A 15829-nucleotide genomic window follows, 5' to 3' on the forward strand; every position below is an offset into this window, starting at 1 on the left:
GCCCAGTGACAGCACGCGAGGCAATGGGCACAAACTGAAACACAGGCAGTTCCATCTGAACATGAGGAAAAACTTCTTCACTGTGAGGGTGACAGAGCACTGGAACAGGTTGCCCAGAGAGGTGGTGGAGTCTCCTTCTCTGGAGATATTCAAAACCCGCCTGGACATGATCCTGTGCAACGTGCTCTAGGTGACCCTGCTTGAGCAGGGGGGTTGGACTAGATGATCTCCAGAGGTCCCTTCCAACCTCAACCATTCTGTGATTCTGTGATTCTGCTCCAGTGTTACAAAATACACACTCTTGCATATTGTATATAAGGAGAAGTGAATGGTGAGTGTGTGCCACTTAGGTGGATGGGGAGGCGTGCACTCCTAGCGGTTCATCATTTTCACCTGCTAGTCTTAGATTAATCTTCCCTCTCTAGCCTTGTTCTGATGATGTTCAAAATCAGAGCATAATGTACTACTTGTACATCTCCTGATCCATTATAATGATATGACAATTTCTTGTAGGAGCCTTGCAGCATAAATGTGATAAATATGTTTACTTTCCGTAAAGAAATCAATTAATCACAGAAGTCAGAGATCAGTGAATCTATTTTCCTCACTCTTGCAAGCACAGGATATATGCACTCATAACCTATCCCATATTAAATTTTAGCCAGCTTCCCAAGAAGTAGGAAAACATTGACCTGTTTGGCATACAGCAGAAGAGTTTAGTCTTTTAATGATGCCATTCTTTCACTTGAAAGCTGTTGTTATCTTAGGACAATTAACTTTAATACAGGAAAGTGGTGAGAAATATAAAGCTTCCTCAAGTTCAGTTGTGCTTAATCATGGAGTTTCATACAAACTGTATTTAAAAACAAGCCATTTCCATCTCATCTTTTCAGGATATATATTTAATCTGCATTTTCTGCATTATGTTTAGATACATTCCTTAACAACAGTGTGCTCCTTTACACCTGTGTAGCCCTGCCTATATATGTATTAAATGAAACCAGATTTCCTTTGATTTCAAGATCAAGTATACTGGTTTGCTTGAGCAGTGCATAATGATGGGTTACTTTTTTAGTGATGGATTGTTGCCTGGCAATCTCACTTCTGGCAAAGTATTTCATTCTCCACTCCTAAGAGTTAAAATGGATTATCCATTTTACATAGCTTATATTCTGTAGGAATATGTAAGAAGCATGGAGGCACTATAGAGCAGTATGTAAGACCAAGACTCCTGATAAACAGTTAGTACTCAATGTCGCTAAAGGGAGGAAAATGTGACCTAAGGAGAGAAAAGAAATAAACATGCACTCAGTGTTAGGAAGAAAGAGTAACTATGATTAGCAATGGGAAATACTGCTCTTTGGCACATGTAAGTATGATTCTGGAAAGTCGAGCTAAAATGTAGTTAAACATTTTTAGGACCAACAAAAACTAATGTCTGAAATCAGTGCTGTAATGAGGATGTCAAGTCTGGCTGAAATGGAATAATGCTTCCTTGACTTTAGGACACTGGGCTGGTGGTCTTTGAAATTCTCTTCTCACATGAAATGCTTCCTGTAGGAGAATCTTACCTTCACAGAAACAAAATAAAGTTGTTTGTTTTCAGGGTTAGACTTAATGACTACTGTTTTGTCTGTTAGTCTTACAGTATGGGCTCCTCTGTGTCAAGCACACTGTTATCTGAGAGTTCTCAACAGACCAGTCAGTGCACCGCTGATGCTATATGCTTTTCTGGCTATTGACATTACTCCTCTAACTATGGCCCCGATATAGGCATTTTGAAGCTATATTTGTCACATGGGATTAAGTCCAGTTTTTTTGCGTATTGAGTTTGGTAGACCTGCAGGATCAGGCATGTCTTGCAATATCAGTTCTACTGGTATCTAATACCAACTTTTCTATAGTTGGGAACCTGCAAGTTCCTTGACTGCAGGTAAATGCAACAGCAGAACACAAGATACAGCAGCTTTCCCTGGAAAGAGAAACTGATATGCCTTCCCACATATATAAAAGAATTTTTCTTAAGGCTTGATTCTGGCATGCCAAATACTGGGTTTTCTTGCATGAAGGCAATTTTGAAGTTTTAAAGCTTTGTGCAGTTCAAAGAAATATTTCTGGGAAGGAGGCAAACTATGCTATGTTGCTCACAGATGTATGTGACTGACAGCTTCCTTGCTGTGTTTCAAGGAGCTGGAAGCTGGGAGGGGATGAATGGTTCCCGTCCAGGTTTGACAGATACTGGACTGACTCTATGGGAATTTTAGGATGCCTTTAGCACAAAGGCTGCTGTTTAATAAACTAAGAGAATTGAGCCAAGGGTATATGCAAAACAGGCATTTTTTTTTTTGCCTTATAGAAAGTGTGAAAAGGTGGGGAAATATGTGAGACATGACTAAAAAGACTGCAGCTGAGGAGAGAGGGTAGACTTCTTAGTATAGAATGACTTTTTTCTAACGAGGGACTGAACCTGTTTCACATGGAAATGTTACTACTTGAGTGTGTAGAAGAGTAATGCTTCTTTGTGGCATAGCATCAAATATGTTTGTATTCTCATTTTCTGACTGTTGACACATGCTAAGCAATACGTGGTCAGAAAAAGTCCATGTCAGCTTTACAATTTAGATGCCACCACATATAAGTATCCTAGGTAAATATTTATGGATATCATCATAAATGATTTAAAACATTTCTGTCTGGATCATCCCCTTTTAGTTAAAGCACTTAACTAAGGTGTCCAGCATGACTAAATGACCTGTGTTTTTCCTTATACAACCAAGGAAATGTTCCCTATGGCAGATCTTGTCTGAAGCACCTCAAAGAATCATGGCGTAGTTCTTAGAATCTATAGATTCTTTTACAACTGGCTTCTACGGTTTCTCTTGTGAAAATTTTAAAGGATTTTAACTTAGACAAATTGTTTGTGCTTTCTTTAAAACACCTCACACAATTCACAAATCCCATGATTGCTGTGGATCCCTGATCCAAAGAGGAGAAAGGCTAGACCTTATCAGTAAGATGATGAAAATTTAGCACTGGCAGTCCTCTGCACTCCAGTAATTATTTGTTGAAATTAATCTCTTCCTCCCTATTGCTCTCAGGAGAAAAATAACAACACCAACACCAACACCAACACACACACTTTCACAAACTCCAAATCAAGTGTCAACTCCCCTCCCCTGCAGATGGATAGTATGGATGGTTACCAATGCTAAAAGCAACTGGGAAGGGGTCTTTATTCCAGATGTTTTCAGGTAACCTTGGCAACAGCTATTCCTTCTGATTTCACCTACAACATAGACAAATATTAACTTGCTCAATATAATTAAAAATTCTGACGGAAATTGCTAGCTGAGCATGAAAACATTTCAACAATTTAATAGTCACAAGATTTTTTTAACCACAGATACTCAGGGGTTTTATTTCGTTTCAAAAATAAGTACATACAAAGTACAGAGAAATATTTTCAGGTTTGGTCATTTGCTATATACTGTTGTGTTCAGTTAGCGTTGTGTTTAGTTAGTTCCAGTATTCATTCTGACAAGAAAGTATTGACATTGGGTTTGAAACAACATCTCTGCCTAAGCAAACTGATAGCAGAACTGCCATGCCTTTTTATGCAAGGAATCTGGAAAACATAATCTTAAATGGAGGAAGCAATAATGTTGTGTAGAGGCATTCTAAGTAGCTGGCTTAAGCTGCTGATTACTGTGGATGCTAATTTTGCAGTGCTGCCAGGATTTTATGTTAATGTTATTGAACAAAAGGCTAAAGTATTTTTTAATTTAAAACTACTGAACTATAAAATTGAACTATTAGACTTTCCATGTGTTTAAGTGGACAAAGAGAATATTATGTCAAAGGCTCAATTCAGTCACCTTCAAGCTATTACACCTTTTGAAATTCGAATCAGTAAGTTGCTGTAGCCTATTATGTTAGGCTGAAGTTGTTCTCCCATGGTCCCCACTACTTTCCTTAAATAAACTTTATTTGTTACTGTATTCAATGCTAAATATTAGGACAGAGAACTTCAAATGAATCTGTTCCCTTCTTCTTCTGTGGTACACTCAGCCTGTTCAAAGAACTTGTTTAAGGGTAGCCTAATTGCATAAAAATAGAGAACTTGGCTACTGACTTTAACCTTGTATGACCTTGTAATTCTACATTTCTTAGCAAGTACAGGAATACAGCGTAGTGTGGAACGGTCCGTTGACATCCCATTCTCTTTCTTATCCTTTCAGTGGAGAGCATAACTGGCACTGCTCTACCCGGACATTTTGCATGTGTGTATTGCTTCTGCTCTCTTTTTACTGTCCAGACTACAAAGGGGTTCAGAAGTCTGTAAGTGACATTGTCCCAACTTACGAGTCTGATTATGGAATAAGTGTGATGGCTTATTTACCTTATGCTACAATTGGAACAACGTGAAGAAGGGAACTTGATGTTTGATGCTGTGCACTTGGCCATGTGATACACTTTGCAAAGTGAGCTAAATCTAGGTCTTTTCAGAGCTTGAGTACCGGCCTACGTCCCCCTGAGAAAATTGCAGGAAATCGAGGAGCCCTCAACAACTGAGAGCCAGGGCATAAAAGACCTCTGTAACTCTTACAACAGACTTTGAACTATTGTAGCAAATATTGAGCCATATTTATGCATACAGATAAGTGGGTGCATGCAGTTTCTAGAGGTATGGAACACATGTGGGAGCAAGCTGTGCCTCGTCACACATGTTGCCAGGCACCACCCTTTCCCTTCTGGCAGAATTCAGTCATCAGGTACATAAAGTGACTTTTCTGGCCTTCACTTGTAGAGAACGTAGATGTAACAGGAAAGATATATACATATATGAATTTTTAAGACTCTATCTTTTGCTGCTGCATAGTAAGTCACATGTGAAGATGGGACAGTGGACTAGATCAATGCTTTAATCAAAACATTTGAGGTTTTTATTGCATTCCAGTTGAGAAATGCATTTGAGCACCATGTGTTCAACACTTGCAACCAAACAACGGATGAAATATTTGATTCATTTGCAGCAGACTTCTGATTACTTTCCAGAAAATGCTTGACTGTTTTTCAAATGAGATCACTGCTAGAGTTATTGTTGAGGACATATTGTGGTATAGGCTGAATGTTATTCTTTCTGCAGTATTGCACATCTTGTCCTCTTAAGGAAGCATAGACTAGAAATATTTTCTTCTTCTCCTAGAGATGTAAGCAGTTGATGTTTGAATTACCTAAAGACTGGTGCAGGGGATAAAATCTTCAGAAGAGTAATTGGCACAAGCTGGTGATTCATCCCTGGATAATCTGCAAGATTTATGTGTTATCTAGAAAACAGCCAGATTTATGGAGATTTGGGCCTTTGAATCCAGAGGTCCATGTTGTTAGAGAGTGCTTTTCATTTCTGAGAGAAGAATATCTAACCCTGGCTTCCTGCCTGTTGCTGATATCAGCAAGTGTCAGATGTAGATGCTCAGCGCTTCTTGTGACTAGGACAGGAAAATGGTGCCTCTCAGCTCCCTCGGTGCATCCTATTCTGGGTTTGCACGATCCTCGTAAAAAAGATGGTGTCTCTTTCCTTTACAGTATAAGCCTGTGTATGACTTGCATGTAATTAATTTGGGGAAAGGAAATAGGATAAAGTAAAAGTAGGACAGCAGAAAGTACACAATAGTTGTAAACTGCAATGATTACATAACAAATCCAGTTAAGAAGAGATTATATGATATGACAGAAAATTAAACTAAGCTCAATTGCAAGTGTGTGTTCAAAGAGGCACCTTCTTTGCCCTAGAATTTCACACAGAAAGCTACATGTGAGTCAGTCAACTATGGCCATATATGTCTCATCTCTCCTTGACATTTCTTTGTGAGAGAACAGATTTGTTGTTTGTTAGAATATATTTAAAACACAGACATATTTTTGTAAGCTTTATAAAATACTGATTTGCAAATTGCTTTTCCTCCCACATGGTTCCCAAGGCAGAGTCCTGGGAAGATTCAGCTGTTTGTCTCTGATTCTTAGTTTGCTTTGGTTGTCTCCCAGGAAAGAACAGTGCAGTAAGAAGGGACAAAATGAAATTCTGCTTGATTGTAGCTGAACATTCAAAATAGCATAGGTACATTCAGAGGTAAAATGTGATAAACTGGTACCCAAGAAGTCTGCCCGTCACTCCTGTGTCTCTATAACCCTAGATTCAAGGATCTACACCCCCCTTTCTTGGGCACACTAGCTGGTAGGGCTAAGGCATTTATTCGTCTCCAGTCAGCATGTCCTGTAAAGGCACGGAATGTGTAAGAACACATCTTGCCTGCCCTATCTATGCGTCTGTATATATTTAACACATTTATCTGAGATTTCAGAGTTTGCAAAAGAAAAATATCTGTGTTGAAACCAAACACAGGCATAAGAGACAGTAAAAATGTACCATGTGGAAGAAGGTGAACAGAGGGATTAAAAACCATAATGTTACTTGTCCACCAAGTAGCAACAGATGGCAGAGACTAGCAGGTCAAATTAGTTTCCTGTTGGGAAAAAAAAAAATCAATGATTCAGAGTCTTAGTACTTTCTTATTTCAATTATGTTCTCTGGTTCCCAGAGAGAGTTACTTACACACTAAGTACACCCTTCTTTCAAGAATCTCAGTAATCATTATGAAGCAAGACAGTTCCAAGAATTAGGATAGAGGGACTAACTATGCCTACCTGGACAGCCTAATTTGTTCCTAAATGAAAACTCACCTTGCCTCTACATGTAAAAACCTTTAGCTTTCTTAAATACTGAGTTCTGTAGCTGGCACTTTGGCCTTCCAGGGATGTTGCACCCAGGTCCAGATCAGAGTGCTGCCATGCATCTTTCTGGTGCATGGATACAATAATTAGCCAAGCTTTAAATACCCTGAACACATGAAAGTCAGAGACAGAAAACAAACCCCTGGGAAAAAAATCTTTCCTCACACTCTTCAAATCCTTTGTCCATCCTGTTTAAATGACAAGCTCACTACTTTCAATCCATAATTTTTCCAGAGTTGTACTATTTCTAAACTTTTTTATTTGTCTTTTCCTCTCTTAGTGTTTTGCAGCTGTCATCTTCATCTAGCTCTTCAAAATGCATCCTAATAATGGAAGTGAAAGATAAGAAAAAACAACTTTCAGCTTCTCCAAGGAAAAGGTGTCTCTCTCTGGTGGGAGGAGTACTGCACATTGTTACTGATATGCAGAAGGAGCATGTAGCAGAACACAGCTGTGGTGTGACGATAAGGAACTGGTACTTTGATGATGGAATTGTTGAGTGGCTGAGAGGACTGGGTATAAAAACCAAGCAGTGTCAGGAGAAAGTTAAGAAGATGATTACACATTTAAGGATTTTAACAATGGTTCAGAGTTCACAATGAAAAACAATCCTGTACACAAAACATTAAATAATGAAAAGCTTTCCTAGCAGAGAGAGTTAGTCAGAAGGGTGGATAAACTTTGCTCTATAAAAGTGTAGAATGGAACTGAGCTTGCACATTAAAGCCCCTATGTTCAGGTGTCTCCAGGTGGCTGAGGTATCTAAATTACCCTTACAGCTATTAGAGATCTAATCAATACAATCCAGAGAACCTCTGGAGCAATTCAGTTGACCAGTTGACCTCTAGGTTTCTACGTTAGAGTCATCTGACAGTATTGGCCAAATCTTGGTTAACTAAAACGGATCTCATTCTGGATGCCCAGTCTAAGCTATTACTTAAACTCCCTTTGCTATCACTAAAGAGCAATAGCTCTTGCAGATGGACTCTATCATACTGAAATAGGCTGCTGCTTCTTACTTTAGGCAGTCTGTCTCAATCAAACTAATGGCTTGATCCTGTCGCTCACCCACATGAATCTAGTGCCATCTGAAATGCCTGAAAGTATCTTCTCTGGCTTCCAGCCACCATACCAGAAGTCCGTGGGTTTTCTATAGCTACTGTGTCATGTCTGCCAGATCTGTGTGGATGCCCTGGATGCTGAGGGGCATTTCAAATGGGACTAGATACCTATCCTTGAGCCTGAAGGTGTAATTTTAAATCACTAGTGGAAGCGACTCTCATCCTAGCTCCTCACAGTTTGTTTCATGACATGGGTGTTGGAATCATATAGCTGTATGGCTTTCTGCTTCCTGATAAAAATATCACAGATTGATTTGGTTTAGTATAGCTCTGTGCATATCAACTAAGTAAAAAAAAAAATTACAAAATCACTAGGAAGATGGCTAGTGATCTCAATAGCTTTATGGCAGGCTTATGTAAATACAGCCCACAGGACAAAAGCAAAGTTGCTGTTTGCAAAGGTGTCTCAAGGAGAGACTCCTCACACAAATTACATAATACAGTATTCCTTCAAAGATTGTACTTTATTCACTTAGAAAAAGAACTTGCTTCTGTATGTTATAAACTAGCTGATCCTGTTATTAAAACAACAGAGAGATGCATAAGTGTTAAGTGAAAATATCATAGTCTATTTAGATTTCATTTTGTGTAGAAAACATACAGGAGTATGCATCAAAAAATAGACCCCCTGAGAGCCTTATGTGCATGCATCCATGTTCTAGAATATCCCTTGTTTTTTAGCAATGAAATAAATGAAAAGGTTTGGTTTCAGTGTGTTGGGAAAAGATATTGAGAAATGATGAAAATAAAGGAAAAGTGGGCATCTCATTCTAATTAGAAAGTATTTGCATGACAACATTAAAATGACCAGCTCACTCATGGAATTGAAAACCAAGGATGCGTGCTGGGCACAGATTTTATGCAGGGATCGTAGATTATGTCTTTCAATATCAGTTGCTTAGGGAGAAAAAGCCTCATTATAATGGAAAGGACAAATATCGCAACCTTAGTGTTGTCGTAGATCTTAAAAGGCTTGACACTGGCAACAGATCATGTTCATAATGACATTCTTTGGACATGGTGGTATTCAGAACAGAGATCATTGTCAAGGAAATAGAGGAGCACTTGTATCAGACAGAAAATATTAATTCCTTAATCAGTTAGTTTGCTTCAGGTCAAGTAAGGCTTAAGGACATTATTCTGCTTGCTATTCCATGTTAGGATTTTATCATACTATTGTCCCTGCAACATGACTAAATGATTTGGCAGAGATATAACACCACTTTTCCTCACCAGATATCAGGAGACAACAAAAATAAAGGCGCTTTGGGGACTTCTATGGGCAAGTTTTAAATAAATCTACAGTACTATAGGTCTAAGAAAGAACCATATGACAGAGACAAATAAGCAAATTAAGTAACAAATGATTGGATATTCAGTGCATTATGCAGTAGTGGATAATGATTGCAGCTAACAACTGTTTTGAGACCACAAACACACCACAAACTCACCCCATTTTTGTTTTTTCTTTGAATAGGTTATCAGAGAGCCAAAAACATAATACAGGGTATCCAGATTTAGAAATGTCTATGCACTTTCTTATGCAAGTGGTAAAAACCATTACTTCTGTTAATGATATGGAAAATAAGCTATATATATGTTTACTATTAGCAGAATGCAATTTTAAACATTTTTTCTTTTTTCTTCTGAATTGGACATTCTATTGTACCGATCAAAAAGGTCAAAAGAGAAAAGAAGACTTTTTTTTTTTTTAGCAAACCATAAGATGGAAGTCATTCAAAGATAACACCTGCATGGTAATTGAGACAACTGATGAAACAGCAAGCCAAGTAGATACCAAAAAGGTTGATGCATCTATCAGTGAATTACCTGGCATGTTTGTTTTTTATGTTAAAAGAAATGTATATGCTCCTCTCCTGAATGCCTTCAGAAAAAGTATTCTAAAAGACAAAGGAAAATACAGACTAACATGTTGCATTGTTATAAATTCTATCTTTCTGTCTCTTTGTCCCAGTCACTTCAATCAGACCGTCACAACATTTTCATAACTTTGTCATTATCATACACAAGTAGAATATCAAAGATGAAAGAACAGATAGAAATAAGATGACTGCAGAGTATGCATGTCATTTGGTGATGTCAGTAGTTGCTAATTAACTTATCCCGTGCCTTATTGCTGCACAGTACATGTCATACATACAGCCCAGTGATGAGCTGTTCATCAAATATTCTGTTGAAATTAACTGTGGCATCTTAAACCACAGAACTGACTAGCTTGAGAAGAGACTATTGTGAATAATTAGTTTCTTACTCTGATACAACTACTCTTATGTGCTTTGAAAACCACCCAAAATACTATACGCCATACCCTACATAATTTGCTAGTTCTCAGTGCTCCTCTCACTTCTGGCCCCCATTATAACACACCAGTATGTTGAATATGGAATTCTTATATTGACCAGTTTTTCCTTTATCATTTTTTAAAAATGTGCATACTTATCAGTAAGGCTTGGAGTGTTTGCTGTCCCCTGAACAGGCAACACTAATATATGCACTTATTTTGTTATGTCTGAAGAGATCGTGATGATAGAGAGGTTTAAAAACTATTAAATTATCCAACCAATGGGAATGTCTTCCTTGTAAGGGAAGTGAGGGGGTTTGTAGTGACAACTGAATTGAATAATCGGTTCCTTACTGATGTAATTGAAACAGCATGGAGGTCTTAGAAGTACAGATCCACCTGATCTTTCTTAGGAAGACCCTCTTGGGAAAATAATTTGGGTCTTAAAACTACTATGAACAGGACAGCTAGGATAGTTGCCTTTACGTGAATGGCAGCCTCTTAAAATCTCACTGGGTTCATACTCCGTGTGGTTGTGCCTGAGGAGGGAGCAGGGAGCTGTGTATGGGGACTCTCAGCTCTATAGGCATTCAGAGCTCTGCCAGGCAGGTTTGTTCCTTTCCATCTAGCATCTCATCGTGTGTATCTAAAGTTGGACAAAACATCTCTCACAAATGTTTCCATTGGGCAATGCTAATTCTATAGAATGAAAATTGTTGGTAGACTGTGTCAATTGTGTCAGATCTCTGAGGGAGGTGAGTCACTGGGAACCAGGATGCTACAGCCCAGGGATCTCCACCTCCTCAGCAGCTGTGGTGCTAAGGACACAGGCAGCCACAAGTCTGTTTTGCATTTTTCCAAAAAGTAATTTTTAAGGTTCTTGTTATGCATTCAACTCTTCTTTCACATTTTGAATACTTTTTTCCCCCTTTTTTGGAAAATTTTCTCAAGGTATGCCTCCAGTGTCCTGTATTGATTGAAGTCACTGAATAGCTGAGTTTAAAAGCACAGTTTGCACACAATTTCAATTGAAATGTATATGTGCAGTGGTGGAGAGTTTGTGGAAAGTTTGTGACATCAGGAACTGTGACTTTATGGCAGTGTTTCAGTGTTGGAGACAAGCCAAAATGTTTTATAATTCTAAGTCAAAAATGTCTCAACTTCCACTTCATTATTAAAAAAGAAAAAAAAACCCTTAACACTTCAGATTTTCACAATGATTCTCTTTCTCTCAATATCAAAAATTTTCAGAAAAGATGGAGATTCCATTTTTTTCCATTAACTTGACTTTGTCTACTTCAAAAAAGTAGGCATGGAAGTCTAAAGATGTGGATGTGCGGGTAGTAAATAATGAGTTATTCCCTGCTGTTAAAATACTGTCAGAAGATTTTTAATGTGGTCGGGGTGTATTCTGAAGGAAGATTTTGATTTGATAGTCACATACCCAATGGGCCTTCTCTGCCAGAGTGCTCCTTTGCAAACACAACAGTGATACACTCATTCGTTATTGTTATAGAGAAGTATTGCCAAGTAGGCTGATGATGGTTTCTGAGGCAACATCAAATGACTTTGAGATTAGGAGTAAATCAGCAGCAAACAAAAAGCTTTAATAAAAGCAACTTTTCCTTTCATGAATGGGCTGTGACATTATGTCATCTAGACTCCCTGAATCAAATTTGGTTCTCATGGTTGACTGAGGGGAGAGTTTGGGGAACTAAAGGATTATCTGAGGTAAATGCACTCATGAGCTGATTACTCAGATTGTATTCCCTTATAATTGGATTTTCATTTGATGCAGGATGTCACCCAGCTCCCACTGAAGTCAGAGGAAAGACTCTCTTTGAATTCAACTGCAGTCGGATCAGACTCTCGGTGTAAAGCATTGGCACCTACTTCAGCTGTCAAAAACTTCAGTTCCTGTCATACAAATGACAAGAGATAGAGCAAGATTTAAAGACTGAGAAGGAAATTTAAATATGTTTCAACATTTGCTGCATTTGGAAGCTGCAATACTGCCAGAAATTTGATGTGTGTTTTCATATGCTGTACAAGCTTACATTTTTGTTTGTTTTTCACAATAGAACAATAATCAACAGATTGTAGCCTTAGACTCAGGCTCTGACAATTTTTTTCACTTCTACTTTTTGACCACGTGGAGCTCTGGCTATGTACATTTGGTATTTCATTTATATCTCATCACAGTGTAATTATTCAGATATTGGCCTTTGAAATGTAACTAATAATGTATCCTGGCATTTATGATGATGTGTTTTTGCCTCATTTGCTTCTTTTCCTTCTTATTTAATATTAAAACAGTGGTAACTTGTGGCTACCGACTCCATTGTTCTGGGAGCTACATGCAAATACATGTGTATGCACATCTCGTTATAAATACAAACCATAGTAAGGCAATTTATGCACCCAAGATTTCATAATGAAAAAAACAGTGGACCCAGTTCAAAGATGGATGAAGCACAGTGTGACACAATTATTTACTTGTTTTTACTCAACTGCAGACAAAAATGATGTAGGTGCTTTTTTTTATAAATAGGTATAGCAGCTTTCAAAGAGGTACATTGCTGCTATCATCTGTTGATTAACAGAAAAAATAGGAAATCAGTTTACTTTCCAGAAGCTTACAAACTCTGAATCAGGAGTCAGACATTATGGAGTTTTTAACAACATACTAGACAAAGAGTCACATACTGATCAGCAATGTAGCAATAAGTTAAGGTCAAAAAAGTAAATTAGACAATGAGATGAACTTCTGCTGTCCTTCGCTGTAAAACAGAGGAGAGAAACGGAGTAACTAAGATGACATTAGCTCCTAAATCTCTCCTGTAGTAGAATTATGTTGATAAAACTGTTCTCCTTGCTTTGAAAAGGTAGTGGTAGATCCCTGCATAATAAACTTTCTCAATTTGCATGCAGATTAGATTGACCTATTTCCCCCCAGGAAGCTGAGAGTGTAATCCTTTGTGCACAAAATTTGGGGATTCCTGCCGTATTGAATGGGAGGGAGTGACAGTGGTGCTGTGGGGTTTTGGAAGCCCTTCAGAATGTTATGACCCTTCAGACTGCTGCTAGTCCCTTTCATTAAAATTAGATAAACAGGTATTTCTAACCACAATGTACTGATAAGACACGAAACAAGACAGGTAATCTGTTGATTAAATCTACGGCATGTGTCTCTATTGCATCTGCCTCTGGAGTTCTGAAATGGCCGGTGGCTAAAATTTGTATGAAAAGGAATAATTAGCTCAGAGCTATTAACACATTTGCTTTTTTCTTTTCTTTAACTGCAGTAAATTGCAAATGCCATATCACTAAGGTGAAGGTTGTCACTCCCTATCTAATACTGTACATTTTCAACTGCACAAAGATTGCTGAAATTTCATCTCCAAGCAATCCTTATTTGTGAGAAGGAAAATAATTCAGGGGTACTAGTAATAAATTTTGTGGAATCCAAAAAGATAGGTTTTTTTAAGAAACACTGAATATGGGGGCTGACTGGAACTAGTTGCCTGGATACTATTTTAAGAAAATTCTATTGCATTTTTGTTTCTGTCTGGAGCAAACCCAGAAAGGATTAGAAATATCAGAGGAACTGGCCCCCTGCCAGCAGTGAATTTATTAAGAACAACACTTTATTGTGCTCACATACATTGACAGCTTTCCTTTGGTCTTCTAAATTATATTTAGAGACAGATTTATTTGAAATGCTTTCTTTATAAACTAATGGTCGGAAGCCTATTTCATTTGGCCAAAAAATTGTGTGTGTAGGAGGAAGCGAGAAATCTTGTAAAGTATGGAGACTAATGTATTGTACACAAGGACCACCCTTCAATGAACGAATAAGCAAAAGTTTAAAGCCTTTAAGGCCTTTCTTATACTGGGTATGGAGCTGTCAGCATTGTCAGTACAATTTATTCACACGGTTCAAGTGCTTATGAAAGCTACTGAGCAGCCTGGTCTATAAGTGATTGAACAGACAATACTCCAGAGCTTTGAATACAAATAAAAAGCCACTATTTCAGGCTCCATGCATGACAACTAGTGCTTTCTAGGAACACTGCCAGTCTAAATAAAACAGTCTTGCTGTAATTTTATACAACACTTGAAAAGAAGACTAAGGCTACACTATGCCCTTCATAAATGCTTCTCTCCCATATTTTTCCCTAATCAAGTGATAATTTGACTTGACGATATGCATGCCAGGTTTAATTAATCTTTCATATTCTGCTTTCCATTAACTATTATACTTTCCTTTGTTAGCTGATTATGCTACAAAATTTCTCTTTCTAATGCCAAAATTTCCTGGTGCCTCATTTACTCAACTGTTTTGAAAAAATAACATCTCCTAGCCTAGGTGTTTTAATCCATTACATCTGCAGGAAGGATATGTGGTAACCAAGACATAGTTCATCCACAGAGTCTGACCATGACTTTACAGCATAAGGCTGAAAGTGGAAATATTTTTCAAGGCTGAAACTAAGATACTAATGCTCATCACCATATATCTTTTGGGTGCTTATGGCATTCTCACTTGAGGTGAGGGGTAGAAGGAGCCACTGAGTGGCAGATTTTTAGCCCCTCATTCACATTGAAAAAACAGAACTCTGAATCACGCAGAGTTTAGTCTTTCTGTAGCACCTTTCTGGCCAGGAGAGCCCTACCCGAAAGATTTTATCAAATTGTGTGGAGCATATTAACTTGGTGGATGACACCAACAGTATGACAGTGAATGAATTTAATATACTATGGAAGCTTTTCTTTGGAATGTCACGATTATGTATGCTATTTTTATTTCAATAGGTAATACAAAAACTTCACTGGTATGCTTAGATAAATTTCTACTAAATTTAATGGAAGATTTCCTGAGTACAGGCTGTATAAGGTTCTCAAGATTTTGCTCACCTAATTTTTATGGCCAAGATTTAGTATTTTTTTAGTGTCATGTAAATCTACATTTTCACTGTTAAAGAATAATGTGCCTGGATAATACAATCTCTAGAAAAATGTTTTAATTCCAGTATCTCATACATTCCAAATCACTAGGGTGTAACTTGTCATATATATATTCTCATCTTGTATCCAGGTTTCTGAAATAAGTAGTTTAATCTGTGAAATCATTTATGATCATACACTGACAAAACCCATACATTTTAAAGTGTTTGCTTTTAAAAATTGTTTTAAAATAGCACCTGTTTTTTCCAATAGCAATCCTCAGTGTTCAAGAATGATGGCACTGGCTTAAAAATTATGAGCTGAAGAGCGTAAGTAAATTGCACACTCTTTTTATTTGACTTTTGTGTTTTGAGCTTTTAGGATTCACATTTTCAAGCATTTTTTCTGAAACCACAAGTCTGGATTATTCTTTTTATTTTAACAGAATAAGGAGATGAGAAGAGATAACCATAATAAAATGACTCCAGGAGCAGAAAACAACAATTCTCATGAGGCTAAGATATAATCATGAAAATCTGCACTGTTGGATTCTCCCAAAAGGCTGTTTTTTATTATTATACTGAAACAATATTATTTAACTGTAGCAGAAATGTAGTTTTCTTTGTAAAACAGATTAAGCTGAAATTGGCTTCCATTAAAGTAAGCA

This window comes from Apteryx mantelli, chromosome 1 (assembly GCF_036417845.1).
Source record: "Apteryx mantelli isolate bAptMan1 chromosome 1, bAptMan1.hap1, whole genome shotgun sequence".
NCBI classification, from domain to species: Eukaryota; Metazoa; Chordata; class Aves; order Apterygiformes; family Apterygidae; genus Apteryx; species Apteryx mantelli.